At 32.6% G+C, this 13015-nt stretch overlaps 1 long non-coding RNA gene across 1 annotated transcript; it reads right to left on the bottom strand.

The window, feature by feature from the left end:
- Positions 1 to 11785: 11785 nt before the first annotated feature.
- On the bottom strand, positions 11786 to 12932 carry LOC128180128 (uncharacterized). Its single transcript, XR_008243189.1, has 3 exons — positions 12667 to 12932; positions 12417 to 12486; positions 11786 to 11865 (listed from the first exon to the last, which is right to left on the bottom strand). It is a non-coding gene; the product is annotated as an uncharacterized LOC128180128 (long non-coding RNA).
- Positions 12933 to 13015: the final 83 nt, after the last annotated feature.

A 13015-nucleotide genomic window follows, 5' to 3' on the forward strand; every position in this document is an offset into this window, starting at 1 on the left:
TTAAATGATAAGATAAGTAACAATTACGGCATATTTTGAACATTAGTTTCTATTAGTCTCATGCATGATTCTTTAACCACTGATTGACGGACTATACCCGTGTATTAGTTAATGAATGCTTATTTTACACAGTATAATTTAATTTCTGTTTTAGCTGTTAATAATTGAGTAGCTAATTATACACAAATCAATTTACCAGTCTGGAGGTGTGAAACCTCCTCTTTGTTCACCACACTCGTGTACCATGTGCATACATACCCCAGACACACACGTGTCTGGAGCAGTAGCTTCGTTAGTTTACCTGTGCCATCGTCTCGGGTCATTCGTGTGTAAAGGGAGATTATGTAATCAATAACTGAATAATGAACACCAATCTGCCCATGCAAGCGTGTAAGATATCGTAATCATCGGTAAAAAAAAAAAAGGCGACGAGAATAGCCAAAATCCTTTAAAAAGAAACTTGATTGTAACAAAATAATTACGGATACAAATTTCTAAATCTACATTACTTTAAATAACTAGATACGTCAAAACATCAGAGCTATATCATTTTTTTTAAATTTTTAACTGCAAAATCGAATTTATTTTGTAAAGCTTTTTAAGGCAACTCTCTTCCTGTTGATCTCGTAACCTCTCTTCTGCATGTTGAATACGCAAATTAATAAAATAATGTTAAATATGTCGCCTTAATTATAGTTATATTATGTAAGTAGAACAAATGATTTTCAATACTATCAAACTGCTAGCATTCATGCCGTAAATACTCCATTTCATAGAGCTTTATTTGTGATGCTTAATTAGTAAATATATTATTCACCAATTCCTATATGTTTGCTTTGTATATCTGTTTATATTTTGTATTCATGTCGTTTTGTATGTACATGTATATCGAGAAGGTCATTGTGTACAGAGCACAATTCAATTCTTTATTCGCTCAAGACCAGTTCACTGGTATTTGAGGTTCAAAATCAGTATATACAAATGTACACGAATACAGTCAAGGATCACATGTACAGTAGAAGTAATAATGACAAAAAAAAGGTTAAAATCACAATACAATAGGTTGTTAAAGTTGGTTTCTGGAAGAACAGACTTTGAAAATTTTCTTAATAAATATTGACAAGTTTTTTAGTTTTTCTACATTAAAAGTATTCATGAGCTCGTTAAATTTTATAATATTTGGGTTTTCATAATATCTCTTGGGTAAAAACATTTTTCTGTCGTTTACAAAATATGTACATTCTAAAATATAATGAAATTCATCCCCAATACTATTAGAATCACACATTGTACATTTTCTCAAATGTTTTTCAATATTATGCCATCTACCTGTTTCAATGGGGAATCGATGATTACATGTTCGTAATTTTGTAAACGTGATCCGTAGATCTGTAGGTAAAATCAACAAGTACTTTTCTAAATTGAGATTTGTTTTAAAAGTCACAAGTCAGTGGATTTTGTTTAGATTTTTGTTTTCTCTCAACTTGCTTAGCTTGTGATTAATTTTTCTCTCAATTATAAACTAATTAATATGAAGAAATTTTGGAGAAAATTAGTGCCGCGAGCGTGATTTGAATCCACGCTAGTACACTAATGCTACTTACAACGCCCTCCGCGCAGCCACTGCGCCACTCGCGCTTTCAATGTATGTGCTTTTATTTTAAATATAAGGTGAGGCTATCTTATTAAAAAGGAAATAAACTGAAATTCAATAAAAGTAAAGCTAATTTTTTCTTCGGAAAAATATATTCTTAAATATATAGAGTATTTCACCCCTTGTTATGGTTCTTTATTCAAAATTTGAATAATTACTTTTTGATGTTTTATAGTACTACCAGGGACAGTCATGTATATCACCGGTGCTATGGACATGGGATTTTTTTCCTTGGGGAGGGGGTGGGTGGGCTCCAAGTGACATTTTAGTTTGCCAGGGGGTCAGAGGCGTATTTCCGATATTTCTTTATGTAAATTTAAATTTTCAAGGGGGTCTTTCCGGTCAATGATACGCGTTTTGTCACTGCCGGTTTGATACTCAGCTTAGCATTAGCTTTGAAATTCGTGATCATTCATACGTTCCAATTAGAAACCAATGATATTTTTTCATTATAGCCGAAGCACTTGGTCATTCTTGAAAATGATTCTCAAAATCATGCATGTATTGGATTTAACTTGGATTTACACGAAATAATTAAATTGAATGATCAGCCCAAATTTGTGGCATCCCGTTTAATACATGTTAAGAAGCCCGATAATTAACAGTGTTTTAAAACTTACGCATACTTGTATTGATTGGCAAAATGTGAATATAATAATCTTCGTTTCGGGATGGCATAGTCTCACTGGCAAGACAACTACCATTTACTTATTAAAATGATATATGTCGCATTGATCCACGTAATTATCTTATGCCAAAAGCTATCTGATTAATTAATTAAATAATTCATTGATATTGATAGTAACGATTAAAGTTAACAAAATTGGTTAATAATGTTTACATTCACGTAATAAAAACCGTGTTTGATTTCGTACAGACGGAAGACCTTAATGATAAGTGTTCGGTAAAAATTTCTCACTTCTGAACTTCCAGTGAAAAAAAAATAAGAACGCAGAACCTTAGAAATGGATGAAAAACAATCCAAAATTAATATAAAGATTCACAATTCACTCCTTGCATGTGCCAAATTTCCATTGTATCATGCAACTTGATAAACTGGTTCACAGTTTCCATAATTCGGAAGTGGAGTGAAGACAAACGAGGGGAATAATTTTGCTATTATGAGCAGTAAGTACATGTATGTTCTTAATTATTTTCTTCATCCAATTTTAGCCTCGAGCGAGTTCACCTGTGTCACGTGTTTCTGTTCAATCTGGTATCTGCTCGCACGTGTCTTACACGTGTATATCTCCATTCTTTGTAGAACAATAGGGTGCTAATTAACATGATTAATATACACAGACTGACACCTGTAGGTACTGCCATGTGAATTGGTAGATGCTTTAGGACAATAGGATAGTAATTAGGTATACACAGAATGTGTCTCCTTGACTTATCCATGAGGAATTCATAATGAACACATCAAAGACTTTTAATGCTACATGTACACAGCTGGTACATGTAAAGCTTATTTGTAATTGACATCAACAATTACACAATATTTAAAAGTTATTAAAAAGATATTATAAATAAAATGAATGCCCAAGTAATAAAATGTTAAAAGATTAGATTATCATATATAGTCAATGTAATACATATCATTGCATTCGCAAAACTATATGCATTGACCTATATTGATAAAGTTTAAATACAGTTTTGTTACTATACTTGTATTGTTTTCATTTTAAGGAAATATTTATAAGTAATATGAACAGAACCATATTTCAATTTTGTCATTAGTACAATTGGCAACATTTTAAAAAACATTATATAGTCTGGCATCATGTCTATTATAGACTGCACTGCACTGTTGCATTCTCTCATGGGGGGGGGGGGGGGGTGAAGACTTTTGTCAGGAACCGTTTCTATTGTATAGTCAAATTATTTTACTTAACTGGCCCCATTACAAAGTAAACTAATATGTCAACTGATATTCTTCGAATAATATTATACATGTATATAAAACTATCAATTATCAATGTCTTTATGCAAAGCATATTTTTACCAAAAATTATTAATTTGATGTAATATATCAAATACCATATGATGATTGTAAAACCTTGAATAACTTAATTGAATGAGCTGGACATCTAAGATAGTCTTACCAATATAATTCAAATTTATATAAGTCCGTTGAATGATTTAAGTTATATGTAAGTAAGTAAATCATTTATTATTGTGACATGTGTATCTTTTACAACTCACGGAGTAGTATGTACAATTACATAAATCAAACACCTGCCCATTGGACCTATAATAAGTCACTGTTAACACTAAGTTATGATTTTATGCATGGGCAAGAACTTAATTTGTCTTAATTAAAATGCAGTATGAATAAAATTTGCAGCTTGTCTTGGAAAATTACAAATGAGAGTTTGAATTAAGAAACTAGAGAAATTAGAAAGATTATTTGGAAAAATAACACTTTGATATAGTTTTCTTCTGAGATTGTAATCTAAGTTCATTTTAGAAGAAATTGGAATGTGTCCTCTACATGTATTTCGTCTACAGAGTTTTCATGTGCTCTCAGTCTAGACAAGTTCACCCTGAAATTGTGCAGTCTCTATTTTCAAGGGTAGTATACCCAACACCGAAACTGTGCCATTGTTGATCTAGCTAACAATATGTTTAGGAATGTTCATTGAGATGTTATTTTCTATGCAAAAAATTCCTTTGATAGTTTGTATGTTCTTAATTTAGGAGTATTTAATGTGGATATAGATTTGCCATCTTAGTTCATGTTCTAAATGCTGTTTGCTATTAACATGAGTTAATATATACATGAAGTACATGGGGGCATATTTTCATAGGCTGCCAGTATATCTACATCATCTAGAATAGACATTGTGCTTTTATGAATAGTCCTTGTCACACTACTACATGTACATTTTAATACGTGTATTGTCAAACAACAATATTCATGGACATGATATACCATATGACTGCCCAGAAAGACAACAACTTAAGTAAATAATGAGTAACATAAATACAAGGCTTTTAGTTACTAAAACATCTTGTCAATGAATAGAAGAAGTCGATCAGAAATAATTAAGTAATACATGTAGGTAACTGCAAGTTAAAAATCAGAATTAATCCTTTAAAACCTATGGCTAAAAATTTTCAGAGAGAGAGAGAGAGAGAGAAAGAGAACATACCCGGTATATATAATCATGTTCATGATTAACTTTGAAACAAACCGAAATCATTCATTAGGAGAGAGAGAGAGAGAGAGAGAGAGAGAGAGAGAGAGAGAGAGAGAGAGAGAGAGAGAGAGAGAGAGAGAGAGAGAGAGTTGTTGAACATTAGGGTTCACTGGTTAAAAATACATGTATGTATTCAGAGCTTTATTTAAGCTCATTGAATACAGTATTAGGAAAAATTTAATATGTAACATAACTATTGAATAAACATTTAGTGTTTATAGTATAACTTCACAATATCCATAAAAGTACCACTGAGACCAACATAATACAACTGCATTTAATAAATAAATGTTATTTAAGAAATTAATGGGTTCTAGCCTCTGATCCGCCATTCAGTAAATATTTAAAACAATCTTGACTAATACATGTAAATGTCAATCATATAATAATGATTCCAATATAAGTCAGATGAACAAATCTAATGTTTTGAGGCTGTATGAGCTATAATTTTTGAGAACCTTAAATTCATCACAATGATGGGACCCAGTTCATTTAACAGGCATGGGACAATGACTTTTTTCATAAAGGAAAAGCATGGGACAAAAACTTCCTTAGTATTAATTAAGTACCCGTGGGATGAACACTTTTTTAAAAATGAGTTACAATTCCCAACTCAAGAGGAACAATTAATATCTTTAAACATATTTTATTTAAAAAAAAATAATAATTTAGGAGGGAGTTATTCCCATTATTATCCCAAATTGTCTGACTTACTCTCTTTAACTTACACTAAAATTCTATGAAAAGATGAAATTAGAAAGCTTATGCAATTCGGAGAAAAAATATGCATCATATTGCCAATTCCATTGAGGTTTAAGAAAAGTATAGCCATTTAAGTGAACCTACCATTTCCCCACTCCTCTATTTAACACAGATTCATGAGGCTTTCCTTTAGTAAAACATATTAACTTAATCTTTTCGACATCAATTGTTTTTCAACCTCCTCGAATAAGAAACCTTATTCGTACTACATACATCTACATAATATTACCATGATAAAAGCATCAAATCACTTAGAAATACTCTTACATGTATTACACTCCCCGTATTTTGATTGTCAGAAAAAGCATTTATAGTTTGAAATATTTTACCTAACATTATGAAACTTGTTGCAATTTTCTTGGGTCATTTCTTACACATATTTGAAATAATCATCACTCATGATGCTAAGAAATTGCTCTTTTTTGGTAAATTGGATGATTTGTAGCATTTTTATTCACAGCTAGACATGCCATCCTGCATGTGTTTTTTTTTTCATGAAAATGGAAGTTAACAATCATTTATTGAATCTATTCTGGTTTCTAGTCTCCTTTTGATAAACAGGAGGACCTGCTAGTATGATATGCCTAACTTTAATTTAAATAAAATTCAAACACACCAGGGTAGCTGGAGATGGATAAGAATTTCACGAAAAATGTTCAATTTTTACATGTATTTCTACATTTTTGACGCAGATATACAATAAAAGGGTAAATATATGTTGATTCTTGTTCGTTTCAATAGTAGTACCGTAATTATAGTAGCTAGATGTTATTTGAAGGTCAAGTGTACCTTTACATATCATACATGTATACGTACGTAATGAAAGAAGAGAGATGATTTTTTAACTAATGTAAAAACATCTTAAATATCACTTTTGCACAGGATACATACACTTGGGTTTTTAAGGTTGATACTATGATAACTACATTTGTTTACATGTAATTACTACATTTGAAAGAAACATATTCTTTAAAAAAAAAAATGGGTTTATAATTTGTCAGGTTTCTTAATTTTATTTCATAAAACCAGAGAGCAACTTCACTGCAGATTTATAAATTTAATGATTAAATTGATAAAAACTGTTTTAAAAGTATTAATTTATTCTTATCTCAGTAATTAACTTAAGCCTATAAATTGTCATCAGGATAGGAAATTCCAACTTTCTGAGTAGGCCAAATTTTACTCAAGTGATGGCCATTCTACACATGTAACCGAAGAGGGAGTATTTATAAACTCTCCTTCTGTATGTATATAAAAATAATATTGTTTACATTGTACCTTTTGTAATTAAGTCTCCCAAAAGAAGTTTGGAGACATTGTTTTTGAAAGCGGTTTCTTCTTTTTCTTCTTTCTTGCCTCTGAACTTGTCCATCGCGTTTCTCAGAGATGGCTGAACAGAGTTGTACACAACTCTAGATCTAGAATATGATAGGCCTGCATACCCTGTTTTAAATTTTAAATTTATTGTTTTTAAATTGGGGTTGGGCAACCATAGTTTTGGGGGGTCAAATAGGGGTGGGATCAAACACTGAATCCTTAGGGAAAAATTATACACTATTTGTAAATGGTTATCACTTGAAAACCGTTAAAGATATTGACATGGATTTTTCAAATGCTAAATATATTGAGTGTTAATTATGGTCAATACATGGTACATTATAGATATGATCTCTGGGGACTATATATATTCCCATACCCCCAGGTTTGGGAAATTACTTAATATTAAAAAAACCGTGACCCCTCACCCTTAAACTATATATATTCTTGTTCCTTGTGTAATGGGGCATCATACGGTATATAGTTTATGGCCATATGGGGGTGGTTCCGTCTACCCCTGAAACAGGAAGTGCCCTAATTTAAATATCTCATAAAATTCCTATGAGATCCCCAACCTCAAACTACTTATATTCTTGTTCTTTGTGTTAAGGGGCATCAAATGGTATGTAGGTGATGGGCCCTGGGGGTTGTCCTGACCCCCATTGAACAGGAAGTGCCCAAATATCTCGAAAACGGTTGAGATCCCCACCCCTAAACCAAATATATTCGTGTTCCTTGTGTCAAGGAGCATCAAATAGTATATTGGTCATGGGCCCCAAGGGTGGTCATGACCCCCCCCCCCCCCTTGAACAGGAAGTGCCCAAATATCTTGAAAACAGTTGAGATCCCCGCCCATAAATCATATATATTCTTGTTCCTTGGGTCATGCCGGTTCACCTGATGAACAGTATCAAATCAAATCATATCAATCAATCAAAATTTAAAACAAAAATGAGTCTCCTTGCAGCAGTGAAAAGTAAGAGTTTATAGGTTTACATAAACAGAAATATTTTCATTAATATTCAATAGAATTGGTAATTTTTGGTATTTATTTTCTCAGAATTTGTTAAATTTTATTGTTATAAGCTCTATTAAGTCATTTCAAGAAGAATATGTTATTGATGGTACATGATTTAGCATGTGTAATTCATTAGATGGATATAATGACATTATCTAATAAATTAATACATTGGTTGTTTGAATATTGCTTTTACTAGACTATATGATCAGACAATTGAATCATAAGTGTTTAGTTAACCCCAACATACAATCAATCAAGATGATATATTTAGAGGACTTTTTATCCTGTGGGATAAAATATCCCAACATGGTCATTTGTAGGATTTTAAATCCTATAAAAGCCTTTTATAGGATTAATTATCCCATCAACGCCAAAGATGGGAGAAAAAATCCCACGGGAGTTTATATCCCACAAAGATTTTTTTTCTCCCATGGGATTTTGGTGGGGTTTGAGATGGGATGAAAAATCCCACCAAAATCCCATGGGATTTTGATATTTGAGAGACAATTATAAGAAAACTAGAGCAATGTGTACATTCATGCTGACATGATAGGATCAAAGTAAAATGTCCCACCAAGATATATAAACAAAAGTAAGCTATGTCCAACGGAAAGGGTAGCTAAAAGCCCGGACCTTGTCATGTCCGGACTTAAATGTCGCACTGTTTATAATAATCTTTTAAGACAGATTTTAAATGATTATGATCCTAATGCACCCAGCAACCATAATATTTTTTTTTAATCAAAAGTGAAAATTCAGATTTTTTGTTTTAACAGTGTATTTCCCGGACGTTTACATCTATTTATTCCTAGGCCCCAACACATATACACAGGTGGTCAGTTTTCACACCTTGACACAGTCACCCGGCCGTGTGTATAGTCTGAGTGAGCCTTTCTGTTAGTTCTGGGTTTTTCGTCGTTCCCAGACAGACAAAAGATTTTTTTCTGTAGACATACACAAAGAAGGAAACAGTGCACTGTCGATATAAAATATTACTTTTTAGCGTTGACTTTCAATCATTAAGAATTTTTAAGACAATCATTGAATAACGAACTTCAAATCATTTGAATACATGGACATTATCCCGAAACTAAAGATAAATACATACTTTAATTTTTGTAATGCCAATATGTAGATTTAGCCGCTGTCAACATTACTACATGTTACCGGTAGTACTTTATTTAAATACTGAAATATTCGTACGTTAGCATGGAGAGAGAGAGAGAGAGAGAGAGAGAGAGAGAGAGAGAGAGAGAGAGAGAGATTTTATAGAAGATTTGAAATGTTTGCTATGATACAATATACTGGTTTCAGTCAATGAAGAAAAAAACAGAAGAAAAAACGTAAGATCGTATTAAAGGCCGAACTTTTTTACCGGGTGGTAAATCTCAGGTGAGGGCGGGGCTTAATTTCTAGAGGTGTGAAAGCCTCCGGGGCTGGAAGTCTACCTGCGATCGTGAACGCTGCTAATCACTATACACATGAAGCAAATATTACACAAGATATAAATAATTAGTCAGAATTCGTCATAGTTTGAATATCGTTTTGTTTTAATGACCATACGACGCGATTTTATACGGAAATGTCGTCCGAGCTCGTGTGTAAAGCACAATTAAAAAAATTCTGTAAACTAATTCTGCTTTAAAGATTTAACTCAGTTCATTGTGTTTAGCACTTGACATTGTTTAAGACGTTAATTTTAACAAATATAATTGTGTAAAAAAAGCCCATACGATCAGTAAAAATATTCACTTGAATGTAAAGGCAGCCATTATACGATGACAACTAATGGACTTCGTTTTCCATGGAGTGACGTTTTCGTGCAACAAGTTCCAATTGAGTGTATAATCAGTAAATACAGCTTTAATAGCTCATAAGTTTGTTTAAAAAAAGAAAATTTTGTATGCATGTTTTGGGCTGCATGCGCATTCATCGTTATGAAATTTATTAGGTCATATACATCCAACATGATTCAAAAATAAATTGCGTATTTTCAATTACTGAATAATAAAACTATTTTTCTCATTTATCCGACCCTTACACAATTCACTTATTACGGAAAGAGAAAATAAACATGTTCGCCTATTAATTAAGGTGTCGCTTATAATTGAAGAGATGCTAAAATTAAATTGTGATGCAGCAAAAATATTGCGCTGGGGGGGGGGGGGGGGCTTATGTATGCCTTCCTGACTTTGGAGGAGAATAGTTACAACATGAGAGAGAGAGGGGGAAGGAGGGATGGAGTGAAGGAGGGGTGTATTTTTTCTTATTAAAACTATGTCACTACATGTATATCATGGGAACATTCTTAGCCGTGCAAGAGAAGATACATGTAGATGTATTACGTATACATGTGCTGATAATGAACAGTGTTCAAATTCAAAAGTATATAAATAAAAGTACCGTAATAGGGTAAAATATTTGAAAACTGTTCGTTATCACCATATTTCATTTTTAATTTAACACAATACTTATTTTGATATCAGCGACTGGTGGGGTGGGGGGGGGGGGGGGGGTTGAGGATTTATAAATGTTTAACATGTTTAATTTCCGACTTGATTTAAATAATAAAAAAACGCATCTAAAATGATTAATATAAAGAGTATTGTGTTTATTCATACATGTTATGTTTTTAAAAAAATATATTTCAAATGGATTTTATCATCTTAAGACCACAAATACCCTTATAAGGGAATTACATAATATCTTGAACAAGGTGTCAGACTGACAATTTACAAGGTTGAATATTGGGACATTCACACCTTTTGATCTACTGAAAGTATGTATACTATACACAGATACTGACTCGCTGATCTTCCTGTGAAGTAAAACTTCAAAGACATTTTAAAGTCCAAACCAGTTATCTTCTCTCTTTTGAAAAAACAAGTCAGTATATTGAGCAATATGGTGGAATTTTTTTTATCGTTAAAAAAGTTGTACCTCCTCCACATATATGTTACATTAAAGTTTTAAAATTCAGATAATTTAAAACTATCTATAAATTGTAATTCATAGTTTTAAATTCTCTTAATTTTAAAACTTTAATGTAACATATATACTTAAATGAAATTCATTGTTAAAAAAAATCAACTAGATATTTAGTTACTGAAACATTGATTTTGAAATATATAAAAGCATTTCCCCTTTATACTGAATAAGTTGCTATATTTTGTATGATAATTGGATTCCGAGTTTTTAGATAAATACATGCGTGGATCGGAAGATTGGGGGGGGGGGGGGGTCAGAGGATAATTTAATTTTTTTTAAACTGACATAGTACAACTATCCAAAATATGTCTAAGCTCCCCCAGAAAACAAGTATCACTGCCCTTTCACTGGAAAGAATTCTGACCGCGCATGTAATTATATATGAACTTAAAGAAATAGAAGCCCATTTTATCTCTTGTAAGCAATAGGAAAGAATCAAAAACAAATCCAGATTTTGGTCTCAAATAAAGTAAATATTCAATTCATTGTTTAAACATAATAACTTATAAAAACATACTAGGTACAGTGGGTTACAGTGGTGTACAGTATTTGTCAGTACCCTGTACAGTGGTGTACAGTGGGGTACAGTGCTGGTCAGTGCCCCGTACAGTGGTGTACAGTGGGGTACAGTGCTGGTCAGTGGGTAGGTACTGTGCTGTCCAGTGGAGTACAGTGGAGTACAGTGGCTCTGTACAGTGGGGTACAGTGGGATACAGTGTGGTGCAGTAGCTCTGTACAGTGGGTGTACAGTGGATTTACAGTAGGGTACAGTGGTTATACAGTAGATGTCAGACAATGTCAGTCAATTTTTGGGAATATCAGTGGATTTTGAATTCAGTAGTGTGTGTAGCCAGCATCACATTCTTCATTCTTGTCCAGACGGCCATTACCACATAAGCCCTGTCCTGAGTCTGATGCCTCTTTATATAATGATATGAAAAATTAATAAAAAGCAAATAGACCTTGGACTTTCTGTGGGATGTAGCTACCTAGTTTGCTCATCAAAACAAATAGTGTGTACTTTCTTTCTGATTTGCTATTAGAAGCTTACAAATATTCATAGACTGTCAAAATTGGAAAGTGGTTTTTTTATCAGAGGTCTGCTCTTTTTGAAATTGATGGCGTTTCAACAGAAATATACAGTCCTGTACACAGTCGGACAGATGTTGCTGCATTTAATGAATAAATGTCAGGTTCCTGTTCAAACCTCAGACTATGGGCACCTTTTGAATGACAGACTAGTTAAACACGTTATATCAGAATGAGTAGTTTTAATTTTCTCTTGTTACCTCCCTCAAAATCACTATGCGTCATTTATTCAATTGTAATAACCAATCAACCAAATAATGGCAGATAAAATGACAAGCGCAAACCAATATGCCACGCTTTTTTGTTCAAACAATGTACATGTATGTTAACGTACAAATGCTGCTCAGCAAAGAATAAAACACATACATCTAACATAGTTTACCTTTAAAGCAGTCATATCCTTTCATCATTACAACTTTGTAAATGTACTGTTTACTACATGGCGAAAAGAGCTAAAAAAAAATATATAGTACAATGTCATACATTTTGCAAACAAAACATTTTCTTTGATTGCTTCAGTTGGAGTAGAATAAATCAAACGAATTGACATGGGAAAAAGAAGACAGAGGAAATGTGGATGCATTAGAGAAATGGAGTGTAGAAGTGTGAGATGTTCAACAAGTCTGATCTACCTGATTATTTTTTTCGTATCCAGAGACGGCGGAAGGATACGTGATAAAGCGGCCACCGTCTGAAGTGGAGGGGGCGCAGTTATCAGTGTCCGGGTCATGTTCACTCCCCCAATTATGACCTACAAATTTTACAATTAAGCCATAAAATCTGTGTATTAGGCTACAACAGAATGATACTGTAAAGATATTACATTTGGCTGTGTATTTTATTTAGTTTTAGTGATAAAAAGAATTAACAGATATACTCACCAAATTCTGAAAATATAAAAAAGAAGAAAAAATTATTTTCATACAAAAGGTTTGATAACTGCAGATTCTAAGTACAAATACATGTACAAAATTGACTGAA

Source organism: Crassostrea angulata, chromosome 4 (assembly GCF_025612915.1).
Source record: "Crassostrea angulata isolate pt1a10 chromosome 4, ASM2561291v2, whole genome shotgun sequence".
Taxonomy (NCBI): Eukaryota; Metazoa; Mollusca; class Bivalvia; order Ostreida; family Ostreidae; genus Magallana; species Magallana angulata.